Here is a 15310-nt window from a genome sequence, read left to right on the forward strand (position 1 = left end):
GTAATTTCTAGCTAGTGCTTTCTATGAAAATTCACAAATCTTCTCCTAGTTAGCCCAGCATTTATTCCCCAAAACCCCCTATAAGTTTTAAAGATTTTAAAGCAGAAAAGACTAACTAGACTGGTGAGCCTATAATCCACTACCTTGGCCTGAAATAGTCTGCAAAACAAATTGTGCCTCCTCCACCCGCCTAAATACGTTCATTTTATTATTAAACTTTTAGTGTGGCCGGGAACTTAAGCTGTGCTGTTGCACTTAGTTGTCTAAAGGGATCTAGTAGTTTTCCTAGCTCCCACTGTTTGGGCGCTGTTATGGATACATTCAACTTCAATGCTTTATTCAGTATTTCATCTTTTAAGTTATAGGTCAAGAAGTGGACCCAAATTTTTCTAGGCCTAGATTTATTTGGACTTAGTATGAAAGAGTCTCTGTGCACCCTCTGCATGTCAGCGGCAAGAGCTTGCTCTGAGCAATCTATTTTAGTTGTTTCCTTAAGTAATTTAAATACGAAATATTTTATATTACTTCCTTCAACTCCCACGGGGACTTTAATTAACCGAAGATTATTTCTTCGTTGGGAGTTCTCGATAGATTCCAGCTTGTCCTGTATGCCAATTTCGCATTCTTTTAATCTGGTAAGATCCTTTGCATTCTCATCTGCATTTACTGTTAACTCCGCCACTGTGTTCTCTAAAGCTGCGGCTCTCGCTGACAAAGCATCCAACTTGTCTTCCATTTTCTCACAGAAAACCTTTTATTTATGCTTGATTTTTTTCGGACACTTGAAAGCTGTGTCTCACTCCCTCCAAAAGGGACTGTAAAATATCTACAGCTGACCGAGACAGAGATGGACTCGATGTGTCCTCTTTTGACATTTCATTGTGCTTCTGTTCCTCATCCAAAATCCGGCTCTCCTTTAAAAAGGTCCCATCCTCATTCGAAATTAATGTATCACCATTTTTATCGCCATTTTTATCTAATATCAGAAGGTCTTCTGACCCCTCTTCTGCTGACGTGCCTACTAATGGCTTGTACCTGTTGGGACTTGATACACCCTCAGGAAATTGAAGTAACATACTAGAACTGGAACTGCCAGAGTCGGTCTCTTTATGTGTAGACATGTGATCTACGGGATTTAATATCAGTGTACTAGGTACTACTTTGAAATAGTCTTTTAGTGAAGGCGTAAAATTTTCTGTTGTTTGGTTATGTGTTGGTATCTTCGCCTTCTTCTTGCCCTTAGATTTAATTTTTACTAATTTTATTTGATTCTTGGTGTTCAAAACCTCGCAAGTAGTAGTAGTCTTGTAGCTTGAAATACCCAATTCAGCAGGTTTTAATTGATCTAACGATTTCCTGCCTATACTTCCTATACTTCTAAGGGCATACCGCGGTATTGTTTTAATGCCTGCTGGTTTTCTATTATTTTTCCTAAGAGAGCCTCTTTCTGATCAGCCTCCTGGATTCCCCAAATGCCCAAAGTTTGGACTCACTGTTTGCTGTTGAAGTTGATACTGCCTCGTAGCCAAATCTTCTGGCAGCTCCGCTTGTCCTCAGCTTGCCGATGCTATACTGGTGGATTGTGGGGGTTTGAGTCCACCTCTTCTGCCTCTCCCGCTATGTACGGGATGTCTTGCTGCTGCCTTTCGTCCTCGATGCACCCCCAGAGCCGCCCGTGACCACCGGTCCAGCTGCACACTATGGCTCTCGCCTTGTTTTTCACCCACGTCTGCTAGTGCTGCAGTGCTGCCGTGTTGGAAGCGGTAACAGTCCCCGCCGCCTCCTCCATACCGGAAAAGAATGCTGCCAAAAACTTAGATTGAAACCATATTGCAAACTGAAACGCGACAGAAATACACGTCGGCAATACATTTCCTGATCTCCACACCTGCCTTCACAAGCAAGATAAACGAGGTAAACTTGTTTTTTTTCGCCATCCTCCGACCTCCGTCCTAGGTCCTCCATCCTCCGACCTCTGTCGTTCACCCGACTTTCACCCTCCGAAGGTTAACGCGCTATCAGCCTTTGAATTTCGTTTTTGCACTAGACATGCGTATCTTCACATATTTCCATGACGTTTCAAAAGCCAAAACAATCCATTAAACGCTGTGAAAAACGGTAAAAACCATCCTGACCCCTTGGAGCCTCTCGCGACCCGCTAGCCGCTGCCGCCATGTTCTCCAGGTATCGCTGGAGCAAATGTTTGTTATAGAAGCTGTTAGACCTGTTAAACTTAGGGAGGTCTTCCCCCAAACGTTTTGCATTACTCCTCCTGTTTTTGTTGAACTTGTTTTTGTGGGCTTTAGAACTTTGCACTCTTTAGCACTGCTAACCACAGCTAAAGTGCTTGTGCTCACTCCTTCAAACTTGGTGTAGGTCCCTAGTAAAGTTGTACCACATGTCGCCAGGGTTGCTAAATTAAATGCTACAAGTGGGATTGCACCACTCATTGTGCCACCCACTCAAGTAGCCCTTTTAACGATGTCTTAGGCCGGTCATAGCAGCTTGTGTGTGCAGTTTTAAAGAATAAACTAAAAATAAACCTTTTGCCAGTCCTAAACCATTCTTTTTAATACATACTGTCACACCTATGGTTGGCTCTAAACCCCCCATAGAGCAGGGTGTAGTATATTTAAAAAGTTGGACATGTATTTTTAACTTTCACAAGTCCTGGTGGTGAAAAACTCTTAAATTCGTTTTTCACTACTGCAAGACCTTTCTCTCCCATAGGATAAAACTAGGTTACCTTACTACATTTAATAAGTGATTACTTTCCATTGGGAGCAGGTAGGAATGCTGAGTTTAGTCACTAAAGAATCATAGTTTAAAACCCTCTTTAATGGTAAGGTTGGATTTTAAGTCACAATTCTGAAAATACTGCCTGTATCCTGGGCCATATGACTAGTTGTAGGTGGCATTTGGTCTTTGTGTATTGCTCCTTGACAGTGAGACAAAGGGGGAATATCTGCTGGTAGGATGGGCCATCTCTGACTTAATAGGGAAGTGGAGCTAGCACCTACCACGCTTATACATCAGAAAGCCACTGCCTGAGCACACTTACAAAGGGTTTCACACTAATCTTTTGCCTGTGCCACTATCCTTTGAAAATCCTTGCTTGCTACTGTGAAATCTCTTCTCTTTTCACTTCTTTCTGTTTCTGCTTTCCAGCTACTGAGCACCAGCCAAGTACTATCTCCCTACACTGTCAGTGTTTAAGAACTCCTCTGAAGACTACTTTTTTTGGGAGTATCAAGTTACGTATCTACACAACGTGCTGTGCTTTCACTTTCAATATGGGGGCCACCCGCTTTTGCTTGCTTCTGCATACGTTATTTTTTTAAGAGCGATGTGCTTTTTACAAGCTCTACTGTCCACTTGTTATTTCACTCTACGCTTTTCAAAACACTATTTATGTGCCCATGCAGCCGATCTCACCAGTCCTCGGATTAGGTGGTCATCTAACAAATGATTCAGATATTTGAGACGATAGAAAAGGATTTATGGCCGGCAGTAAATGTTGCATGAACTTCAGTGATGTCAGGCTACGGGAGATAGGCCCCGGGTAATGAGATGCAAAACGCGACTTCTATGTAATTGGTTCATGTTTTTATGAAATATGAGGTATTTATCTAATACTTTCTTTGTTTATATATTATCCTAAGAATAACCCAACTGTATTATAGATATCACAGCATTAAAACCACACTTTTTGTTCGTTGCCTCTACTTTTAACCCTGCTGGCTGTGGTCAAATGCAACGGCCCAGGCAATCCCCTTTTGAAGAAAAACCTTGTCTAGAGGGTTCCCCACAGGGTGCAGCTGTTTCTCCGGGCTACCGTACGTGCTGCTGAATTAGCAGCTACAGTTTCCTAGACTGCATGACTTATTTGTCCACTTTCACAGAAACATTTTCATGAAAGTAAAAGTTATCTAGAATTATAACATTTACAACAAAGGCAAAACTAGCCCAAAGGTTACCTCAGGTACATACTCTTTATATTTTCAAATTATCTCACATTCTACATATTATTTTCCTTTTATTTAAAGTAAATTCTTAACTCTTGGATTTCTATCTTTACTGCTCCAACATAGTTCAATATGTTGTTTTAATACAGAGCATTTGCCTTTCAAACATAGGCACAGGATTATTATTTGAAAGCAAGTGTGACTCTGCATCACGTGACTAAGGGTTAAAGACAAGTTTGCGTAGTCCGTTTTCTATGTTTAGGGAACTGCTGGCATAGCTTGTGTAGTCACTGTCAGGATGTCACTGCCATACAGCCCTCAGCTGGACTCCGGAATCCCTGCTCACCCGGCAGTGATTACTGCCCTGCTGGAAGCGGCACATCACCATGCAGCTAAAGCAGAGGGACCGGGTACAGAAAGCGTGAAATCACCCAGTCCTGTGAGTAATGTATTCCCCAGATTTCAGTGCAGACGTTCCTGCACTCCGTAAAACGTAGCCACTGGGTTCTGTCCCCATAGTAGCTGGTGCAGCGCAGCACGCTACCAACCTAACATCAGCGGTCGGGATCGGCAGGGCACGGCATGCCAATGCCATACATTTTAATTTAATAGAATCCATTCTCCTACTTTTTCAGGGTGAGCAGAGGAGTAAAAGGACTCTGTATCTTCCTTCTTGCCCAGAGAAGACAAGGACAGTGTCCACTTCTCCTGCTCTGTCACTGGCAGCTTCACCCCCATCTCTCTCTCTCTTTCTTCCTCTTCTTCCCTCTCTTTCTGTCTCTGTCTCACTCCTCCTCACTTGCTAAATGATAATCGTGTATTCAAGAAACGGCACTTACCCTCATTTTACTCTCTTTTCCTTCACTCTTCCCTTATAAAATGGATCCAAAAAAGAAAGAGACACTTTTGCTGGAAATTCCGTCTTTTTCTAAAAAAAATTATGCTCCAAACTCAAGTTTGCGCGCACAACACAATCATTGATTAATTCATTACATTCCTGCTGCCCTTCCAGGCACTATCCCTTAACCACACCTTCAGCAGGTTCTTAGAAAAAGGGAAAAAACTCAAATATTTCCAATAACCACTTTTTAGCCTTGCTCCCATTTCGCCCCTGTGCAGTCAGCCTCGGCCCCGCCTTCCCAAAGGGTTCCAGTCTCTGCCAGCTCCCGCCCCTGCCATGCATGAGGCAGTTTTGGGTAAGAATCTCACTGGTTTCTCAATTTCTTAGTATTTATATAATCACCAAAAATAATTTCCATCTGGAGATGCCTTTCACATTGTATTTATTTTTTTATAAATCAAACCATTTATTAATAGCGCCCACTGCAACAGCATGCATGTGATCTTTCTTGTGCTTTAATATGTTTACAACGCCAGTAGCTCTAACACAATAAAATGCGAGACCTCTTGCATTTATAATGCTTGTTATTATAATGCTGGCTTGACTTTGTAAGATTCCCAGTCAACAAGGCAGAGGAGGAAAGCCACAGTGATGTCACATGGACGTCATTTAGGGGTCACCAGAGGTCGCAGCTGCAGCAGAGACGGCAAAATCAGTGCCTGGAACACAGGAGCAGCAGGTGCTAATGGACGTCGTTAAGAGGTCCGTTTTGCCAGTTTTCTGTCCATTTTTTTATTACACAAATAGTGAATAATATTATTCACTATTAGTGTAATAAAAATGGAGTATGATGAGAAGGAATATGATCCTGTCTGACAGCTAAGGGACGTAGAAAATGGTATTTAATGCATGGTTGAAGGTGAGTGTGTTTACCTGAGAGGGAGATGTGAATGTGCGTGTGTGTGTGTGTTTAAGGATGTGTGTGTGAGTCAAAGTAAAGGCCAAATGGTGAGTGATGTCCCTTTCGCTACCGCTGGCATTTTGGTGAATTGACGTCCATGTGATGCATCAGTTCCACTAATTTAAATTTAACAAAATCATCAGTTATCTCATCATAAACTCCTGTGCTGGCTTTGCTTCTAAAAAAATGAATAACCACGTGACAACAGAGCGTGATGCATATGATATGGTCGCGCATGGAGCATGTCTATAGGTAAAAAGTAAGCAATGATAACCTTGAAAATATAGTAAACTGTTTGTAGCCAACTTTCCAGAAAACCCATGTAAACACATCTTCACTACATGTTTATGATTTATCTATCATTATTCTATTAATTTAGCTATTTACTAAGTCTTTTGCCCTTATACAAAGCGATTTATATATAGTATCTATTTTTTCTTACAATATGTAACTTAATGTTAATTGGTTGCATTGCAGAAACCTACACACGTTTCCGGTTACGTTCCTAAGAAACGGTGCTTTAAACCTAACTAATCATGAAGAGCGTATCCCGGAGGGCGTGAAGTTTGCAGAGCAAGTGAACTGTTAACAAGAAATTGTCCTATCCCTCGGTGAGAGAAGCCAGATCTCTTCACACAGACTCTAACAGAACAAGGATCTCGAGCAGAGGTCTGAGGTGGGAATTTGCAAAAGCAGAATGCAGTAAAGATCAGAGGGCTACCTCCCTGACGTCACCAGCTCCCGCTTTCTGTGCAGACTCTTATCATCTCAGCGAGTGAGAGTGAAACGGGCCAGAAGGTGAAAGTGGAAATAAAACTGCGCCGCAGAGGAATGTGGGAGGATTCCACGCGGGCCTCGTGCTGCAGAAGGCAGGTAGCACCCTCCTAAAGAGAAGCAGGTCTTCTTATCTTAAGGGGGTGTCTAGAATGTCTATTTGCTGTCTACCCTTGACTTGAGCTTGGTTTTGCGCACTAGTTGTCTGCAGAGTAGGCAACCAGGCCTCTTTGATCTTGATGTCGAGATGTGAAGAACTTAAGGAATGTGTTGAAGGTTTAATGGTGTGACACGGTAGGTTGCAGTGCAGGCTGAGAGGCGCTTCTCTAAACTGAAATCATTTCGGATGCATAGACTCTAGGAGGAAAAGAAACACATGCTTCCTGGTGGTGAAACAATATAAAGAAGGCATGTCATTTGCAGTATAACTGGTGATGCATAATCACACCTGGACTCAGTGCTTAATTTGAGCCAGTGGTTGCTGGTGGTGCCAACGGTACTTATTTTTGAGGACGGGCACATATTGGTCCTCATCAGACTTTGCCCCAGAGCAAGCGAGAGAAAAATAAACAAGGGAGGAAGAAGGAGGAAGAGAGAGATGGATAAGCTGTGACAAATGGGAAACCAGGAGCCTGCAACAGTGAGATAAGATAGCAGTGAGCGTCTGGTGGGGGGTTAGAGATGCAAGGAGTGGATTCAAGACAATGCGGGCTTGATATGTGGCACACCGACGTTCAATAGCACTGGCCATGGGCTTCTGAGCAGAACGTTGAGCACCCACATATATTCTTTCACAAATTGGGCACTGCACCCCGTACCACAGCTTGCACCCATTGTGGCCAATCCTGAGCCACCATTGTGCCAACAGCAACTGTTGACAGGCTGGCACTGCCATTATGCAAACGCTAAGTTGATGGAGGAATTTGTAGGGCACATGAGGGCTTGGCTGGCTTTGAGACCAGGTCACGAATATGGCACACAAAAAGTGGCAAATGGTGGACAACTTTGGAAAAATAAACTTCTTTTTGATTTCTAATCTTCAAATGACTATGTATTAAAAAGAGTCATTGGCAAAGCTAAAAGGTCTGGTCTTATATAACAAGTTTCATAATTTGTTGATCTATGTGTGTATGTATGTATGTATGTATGTGTGTTTGTGTGTATATGGTATTTCTAGTGCGCAAACCTAGCCAAAAGGCAGCAGAGCACTGTACATAGTGAACTAGTAATAGGAGACAAAGCCGGGTTGCGGACGGCGAATGCATTGTAATATAGTGTTCTTTAAAGAGGTGATTCTTCAACTTGTTCCTTTATTGGAGCAGCCTTGATGAGGTCCTGATAGATGCAGAGATGTTGTTACATATCCAGGGTGTGTGGATAGAAAAGGACTGCTGTCTTGACTTTTCTTTTTCACACTTCTTAGACTGCAGACTGATAGTGTCCTGGGTGCAGGTGTCCTGATAACCACCAGCGATGGTGAGCTTGTCTGCAAGATCAGCAGGAATGCTGTTCGTGATGGTTTTGTAAATAATGCAGCTGGTTTTGAGGATGGTGCAGGCTGGCGGGTGGAGCAAATGGAGTTCCATCGGGGGTGATGTGATCATATTTATTCAGGCCCTGGATGAGACGTGCTGCAGCATGTAAGATGCCTCTCGGGAGAGTGTCTGTGACGTCATGGAGTGGGGCATTACCACCAATGCAAGAGTATGAGGCCCTGAACCTGGCTTTCTATTGTGAAATGATGCAGACTGGAGGTTTGATCACAGCTGGGGCAAAGGTCAGGGTTTCAAGCAGTGTCTGTCTTCAACACTATGAACAGGTGCAACATCCAGGCTAGGACTTCACATCACTAGGTATTAGAAACCTTTTTCAAATAGGTTGGTAGCTGTGCCTGGATTGAGCATTGTTACTTAAGGGGTGGTAAGGATGCTCTGCTTAACATTGACCTGAGAGGTTACAGCCACTTCCTAATACAAAGTCGAGCAGTTTGTAAATGGCCTCACACATTTATTTTGCGTCATTTTCACAACTAAAAATCCAAGTTTCATCTTGAAAGCATCACTTTGTTTTTAAATCTACATAGGATAGGATTTTCTCTTGAGACTGTGAATGCAAGACCTCAACTTTGATGTTGCCAAATTGTGGAACAAAGATTCTCTTTTAGCAATGTAAGCATGAACAATGATCATTCAACATTGCCACTAGGGGTGCCTATTGCAGAAGACATTGGGCCGATTCACAGAAGTAACTTAAAACAACATCCTAAACTTACTACTTTTGGTATTCACAGAAGGCCTTTAGTAGTAATACATTTAGGATTTTGTCTTAAGTTTGACTTAAGACAAACTTAAGACAGACTTAAGACAGACTTAAGACAGACTTAAGACAAACTTAAGACAGTCTTAAGAGAGACTTAAGACAGACTTAAGACAAGCTTAAGACAAAATCCTAACTTTAGTCTGTCTTAAGTCTGTCTTAAGTTTGTCTTAAGTCAAACTTAAGACAAAATCCTAACTTTACTACTGCTAAATGCCCTCTGTGAATACCAAAAGTAGTATGTTTAGGATTTTGTCTTAAGTTAGTTCTGTGAATCGGGCCCAAACCCATTGTAGCCATTGACCTCCATACGGAGGTAAAAAAATGAAAAGTTTAAAAATGTGTGAGACAAAAGAGACGAGAAAAAGAGGGACGTGAACGAGAGAAGTCTGAGTGTAAGAGAGGTTAAGGTGTGTAAAAAGGGAAGCAAGAAGGGTCAGGGGCGTAGCTTCATGGGAGGTGTTTGGGGTGTTACACCCCCCTAATATATGTATTTTTTGTTGGGTGCAGGTGCTTTCAGTCGGGTAGGGTGAGGTGTCAGTCAGATTTCATCAGGAATTTTTATAAACACACAAACAAAAGTGGGCACACATTCTCTCTGGTTTGAGACACCTGAAAAATGCTGGTTATTTTTACAAAATATTGTGTTTTATTTTAGTACTCCTACCAATCGCATTCTTTTCCCTTTTACAGCCCCTTAGGTCCCTCTCATTCACTTTGTTTGTCGTATAATGTTATTTAACATTATATGCCAGCGTGATTGTTGGAAAATTTGATGCTCATCCCCGCCCCCTAATCAAACTGACCAAGTTACGCCCATGAGAAGGGTTTGTAAGATAAAGGAGGATTTCAGGGATGGAATGCTAAAACGGAATGTGTGTGAAACACCAACCTGTCTTAGGAGCAAGACTCCAGGATATGACAAGTGCAGTAACTGCACAACTCAGAGTGACTGCAGCATGTGACAGAAACATCACTTACTGTGTGTGCTGCGGCAACAAATGGGGTGTCCCTTGCTCACTGTGCCACTGGATTCAAGCTAGCCTGGCTAATTGGGGGTGTTACCCCGAAACCGGTCCCAGGATGCTTGTTTCCGGTCCAAGGATGACCCGGCTTGTCAGCTCGGGCTGGACTAGACTGATTTGCATATGGATGGGTCCAACTTGGGGTGGCGTGGTGAGCAAAAGAACAATGAATTTAATCCATATCTCTTGACTGGGGGTAAAGTTTTGTTTAATTCAGCATTGTGTCCATCATTTGTTGCCGCAGCACAAGAAACATCACTTACAGCACTGCAGGTGAAAGCAGGTGATGTAACAAAGAGTGACTTCAAGTGTGCTGACATGGAAATTCACCCAACTTAGCGTGATGGCCGGAACTCACACATTCCCTACTCATCCCTTTATACACTCACTTTAGTGGAGTAAGTCCCTGCTACAGATATTAGCATTGGAAGCTTGCATTACTACTCGTCTCGCGGTTCATATGTTGTGCAGGGAAGGGAAGGTTGCACTGTGGCTGCCTTCAGTGTAAGAGGGTTGCTTCTTTTACTAGCAGCATGCTTCACATTTTCTGCAAGAAGGCAAAGTTTGACCAATTTATAAGCCGCCTGTGAGTGGGGGTGGCCCTTGTAATGCGGCAGAACAAGCTGTTTCTGCAAGTAATGAAGGAGATATGGCACTGCGGCTGACCAAGCTGTACTTGTTCTCTGAGAGAGGGAAACTTGCTTAGCTGTTGTGCTGTTCCCATTCTGTGAAGATGGGGCATTTCTACTGCTGCTGCTCTATCTGTGCCACACTTGCACCTTTTTTAAGAGAAGTGGAAAAATACCCTTGCTACCTGTTTTGTGCCTATTTCATTTGTGTGAAAGAACCTTGTGCAGCACTTCCTCCCGCATCTATTCTCAACCTATTCTTTGTTTTGGGGAAGCTCACACTACTCCTGCCCTGTGTAAGTGAAAAGAGTGCCCCCTCACAACATATGTGAGTCGAACTTGCTTTTAGTTTTGCACTTGGTGGAACAAGGACAGTTTTAACATGGAGTATACCACTTTGTAGAGATTTTAAACACATCTGTCATGCTGCTCCATGTCATGCTATGTGTGGCATCTTCAGCCAATTCTGCCTTTTTCGCCAACATCAATTTGCGTGTTTGGGGTTTTGAGTCCGTGACAACAATATTAACCTCTTCAGTGCCCATGACGAGCTGGACTCGTCATGGGCCGCGGTTGCGCTGTGCCCATGACGAGTCCAGCTCGTCATAAACCCCGCCCGCTAATGTAACGGCCGGCACAGGGCGGGGAAAGGGCGTGGCACTGAAGGGGTTAAAAGCAAAACTTCAAGTCACAGAATGAAACATGTTGTTGGCTAAAAAGACAGGAATATTTGATGCGATTACATGTTACCGAGTCAATTGGCAGACTTGTGAACTGCAAACAAAGTTAATTTGTGATGTTGTGCCTTTTGTGCTTGTTGGGAAACAAGGTTTGAACAGTACAGTGGGCGTGAGGGCAGGCATGGCCCTTCGTGTGCAGATGCCATCATCTGATAGCTAATGGGCCAACAGTATCAGTGCTTTAAAAACTAAAGTGCACGTTAAACAGCTCCTATTGGCCAGAACAATGGAAGTCAACAATTGGTTTGTGCTCCCCCTGCGACCCCCACTCCTTGTGGGATTAATTAGTAGATCTGAAATGTCGAGAAAAGAAAAACAATGTGCGGGCACCCCTCATACTGAGCTCAGGGATTCATTTACTTGCAACACCTCTGTGAAATAACCTACTTTGAACAGGTGCAGCACGTTGTAGGCGGGGCCCTGCACGGACTGTCAATGGCCTTACACCAGGAGGATTCTGTCAGTGCTCAGACCAGAGAGAATATAGGGCTGTCTGTGCCCTACGTAGATGTTTTTATCTTGCCCATAAAAACACTGGTCGAAATTCCTCCGATATAGTTAGTCTGTATTTTACAGTGAGTGATGAAAGGTTATACTAGTTTATGATGAGGTGTATCTTATTGTCACGTGGATGATGTCATCAGTGATGTCATCAGCGATGTCATTTGAGATGTCATCCGTGATGTCACTGACCATGTCATGAATGATGTAATATGTGACATCATCAGCAGTGGATTGCGGGCGCGCGAGATGTAGTTAGTACAACTAACTATATCGGAGGAATTGTAATGGTTTTGTTCGAGTGAAATGTCCAGCTAACTATAACACCCCTAAAACCTATTGTTTTTTCAGTGAATTTCTAAGGTTTTTAAAATGCTAATTCCTAACTATATCCGGCCTGAAACCTATGGCTTTTTCAGTGAATTTATATATATATATATGTATATATTCACTTAAAAAACCATAGGTTTCACACATGTTATAGTTAGCTGGACATTTCACTCGTAAAAAAACAATGAAATTCCCGCGTTATAGTTAGTGCAGGCAACTATAACTCACGCGACCGCAATCCTCTGCTGATGATGTCAGATATTACATCACTGTATTTAGACACCTATTTACCCATGTCTTCTTCCATTAATCTTTAGCTATACATATATTACAAATATTTATTTTTCAGAAAGACACATATGTCATCAGTGATGTAATATCTGACATCATCAGAAGAGGATTGCGGTCGCGTGAGTTATAGTTGCCTGCACTAACTATAACGGGGGAATTTCATTGTTTTTTTACGAGTGAAATGTCCAGCTAACTATAACATGTGTGAAACCTATGGTTTTTTAAGTGAATTTGCAAGGTTTTTTAAATGCTAATTCCTAACTATAACGTGTGTGAAACCTGTGGTTTTTTAAGTGAATTTGTACGTTTTTTTAAATGCTAAGTTATGTATTTATTAATTTTTTTTTTCCAGGTTTTTCACCGTGCGCGCGCTGTGGGCGTTCGGTGCGCTCCGCGCACCAAACACCCACAAAGCGTGGTGCGTGCCGTGCGCGTACGGTGCGCGCACTTCGCGATTTTCCGAAAAATTTTTAAACAGTTTTTTTCACCCTGGGGGGTCCTTCTGTGACCCCCTGACAAAGGCTAGGGGGTCAGGAACTGTCCACCCTGCCCCCTTTTCACGTTCTCCACCTTTGTTTTTCACTGCCTCAGACTGCGAGACACAAAATGGCGGCCGACACTTCCTGATTTCGACCGATTCGAATGTTTACTGACATCTAACAACCAATCAGAATTGCGCTCGTGCACGGCAGGGTGCGCGCACTGTGCGCGCACGGTGCGCGCGTATAGATATTTATATGGTTTTAAATGCTTTTTTCTCAGGAAATACTGAACAGATTTACACCAGACCTGCAAAAGGCACTTCCTTGACCTTATGGCTACCTCTCTGCCAAATTTCAAGTAATTCTGTTCAGCCGTTCGGGCTGTAACTGCGACTAAAGGTCCTATGGAAAAATGCATGGGGAAAACGTGTTTTGGGACCCCCCTTTTTTCTCAGCCCCCGCTTGACGAATCCCCCCGAGACTTTCAGGGTAGGAGCTGAGCGGAGCGCCCCATTAGTTTTGAAAATTTCGCGAGGATTCGTCAACCGGCGCCAAGTTATTCAAAATAGAATTTTGAGATTTCCTATGGAAACACGATCCTAACTATAACTATCTACTGGCGACTGCCAGTAGATAATATATATATATATATATATATATATATATATATATATATATATATATATATGTATATATACATTACCTACTGGCAGTCGCCAGTAGGTAGATATAGTTAGGACCTATTTTCCATAGGAAATCCGCAACATTCTATTCCCATTAAGTATGGCGCCGATTGACGAATCTTCGTGAAATTTTCCAAACTTTTGGCCAGCTCCAGTCCTCTCCTGTCCTGAAAGTTTCGGGGTGATTCATCAAGCGGGGGCCGAGAAAAAAGGGGGGTCCCAAAACACATTTTCCCCATGCAATTTCCCATTGGACCTTGTGACACAGCTACAGCCCGACCTGCTGAACGGCATTACACCAAATTTGGCAAAGAGGTAGTCCTCAGTTCAGACTTGTGCCTTTTGCTTAAATGGTGTAAATCCATTCAGTAGTTCCTGAGAAAATTAGAGTTAAAAGTACATATATGTCTATGGCCTCGGAGAATACGCGCACCCTATGCGCACCCAGCGCGCACCCTGCCGTGCACGAGCTGTATTCTAATTGGCTGTCAACACTCCAGATAAGGAAGTGTTGGCAGCCATCTTGTGCACAAGAAACCTAAAAAATAAAAGCGAAAAACGCAAAAAGGGGGCAGGGTAGAAACACCCTGACCCCCTAGGCCTGCTCAGGGGGTCCCACAAGGACCCCCAGGGCCAAAAAAAGAATGAAAAGAAAAATCACCGAGATTCGCGCAACCAGCGCGAATTTCGGCCGAAAATCAAAAAAAATTCAGCACGGGCTCCCGCACTGAATATGCTAATTTGCCCCCGGGGGCCAATTCCCGATGGCAGAATAAAAAAAAGTGTGGGGGGTTCCAATCCCCCCACACTGCCCAGGGGACCGCCACCCCCGGGGCTTGAACATTGTATATGCGGGGGGCTCAGGACGCGGGGAGCCGGCTGGGACCGTAGGGGGATTGGGGACCCCCCAAAGCCCGCAACGGAGGCCAGGCCCCGGGGGATGGGGTCCCCGGGGCCATAAGTGGCCTGGGAGGGGGGCCATGCAGCCCCCCTCCACCATTAAAAAATGTAAGGGGATTAAGTCCCCTTGAATCCTGAGGTCCCCTGGCAGCCAACTAGGCCACCAGGTACCTCCAGTAAGCGCCATGGAGCTGCGTTGCAGAGAGGTGTAAAAAGGGGCATGGCGCATTTTAAGTTGGGGAATTAATTCCTCTTCAATCCAGAGGTCCCCTAGGGGCCAACTAGCATGGCCTCTGAACACCTCTCTGCAACGCAGCTCCCTGGCACATACTGGAGGTACCTGTGGGCTAGTTGGCTAGGGGACCTCTGGATTGAAGCGGGATGAATTCCCCAACCTAAAACGCGCCACAAGGCGTGTTTGCACAGTATCACCTCAGGCCCTGCCCCCTACCTTCACCACTGTACAAACGCGCCCTGTGGCGTGTTTTAAGTTGGGGGATTGAGTCCCCTTGAATCCTGAGGTCCCCTGGCGGCCAACTAGCCCACCAGGTACCTCTAGTATGCGCCAGGGAGCTGCATTGCAGAGAGGTGTTCAGAGGCCACGCTCCTTTTTACAACACTCTGCAACGCAGCTCCGTGGCGCTTGCACACGTCACCTCAGGCCCCGCCCCCTTCCTTCACCCTTGTACAAATATTCCTCTAAAATCAGCCGAAATACGAATTCCGATTTACTCACCTGTTATCAGATGAGAACCCAGTGCTGCATCTTTTAGCCCAACACTGATCCTGAAAAGTAAGTCTAAGCGTACTTACCAGTAACTTGTATTTCCTTCCATAGGAATCCATTGTGTAGTTTTCACCAGAAAAGTTTC

General features: G+C 43.9%; 1 long non-coding RNA gene across 1 annotated transcript; it reads left to right on the forward strand.

Annotated features, from left to right (window-relative positions):
* Positions 1–4248: 4248 nt before the first annotated feature.
* On the forward strand, positions 4249–7623 carry LOC146862858 (uncharacterized). Its single transcript, XR_014978511.1, has 2 exons — positions 4249–4404; positions 6245–7623. It is a non-coding gene; the product is annotated as an uncharacterized LOC146862858 (long non-coding RNA).
* The last annotated feature ends 7687 nt before the right edge of the window (positions 7624–15310 follow it).

This window comes from Triturus cristatus, chromosome 2_2, assembly GCF_964204655.1.
Source record: "Triturus cristatus chromosome 2_2, aTriCri1.1, whole genome shotgun sequence".
NCBI lineage: Eukaryota > Metazoa > Chordata > Amphibia > Caudata > Salamandridae > Triturus > Triturus cristatus.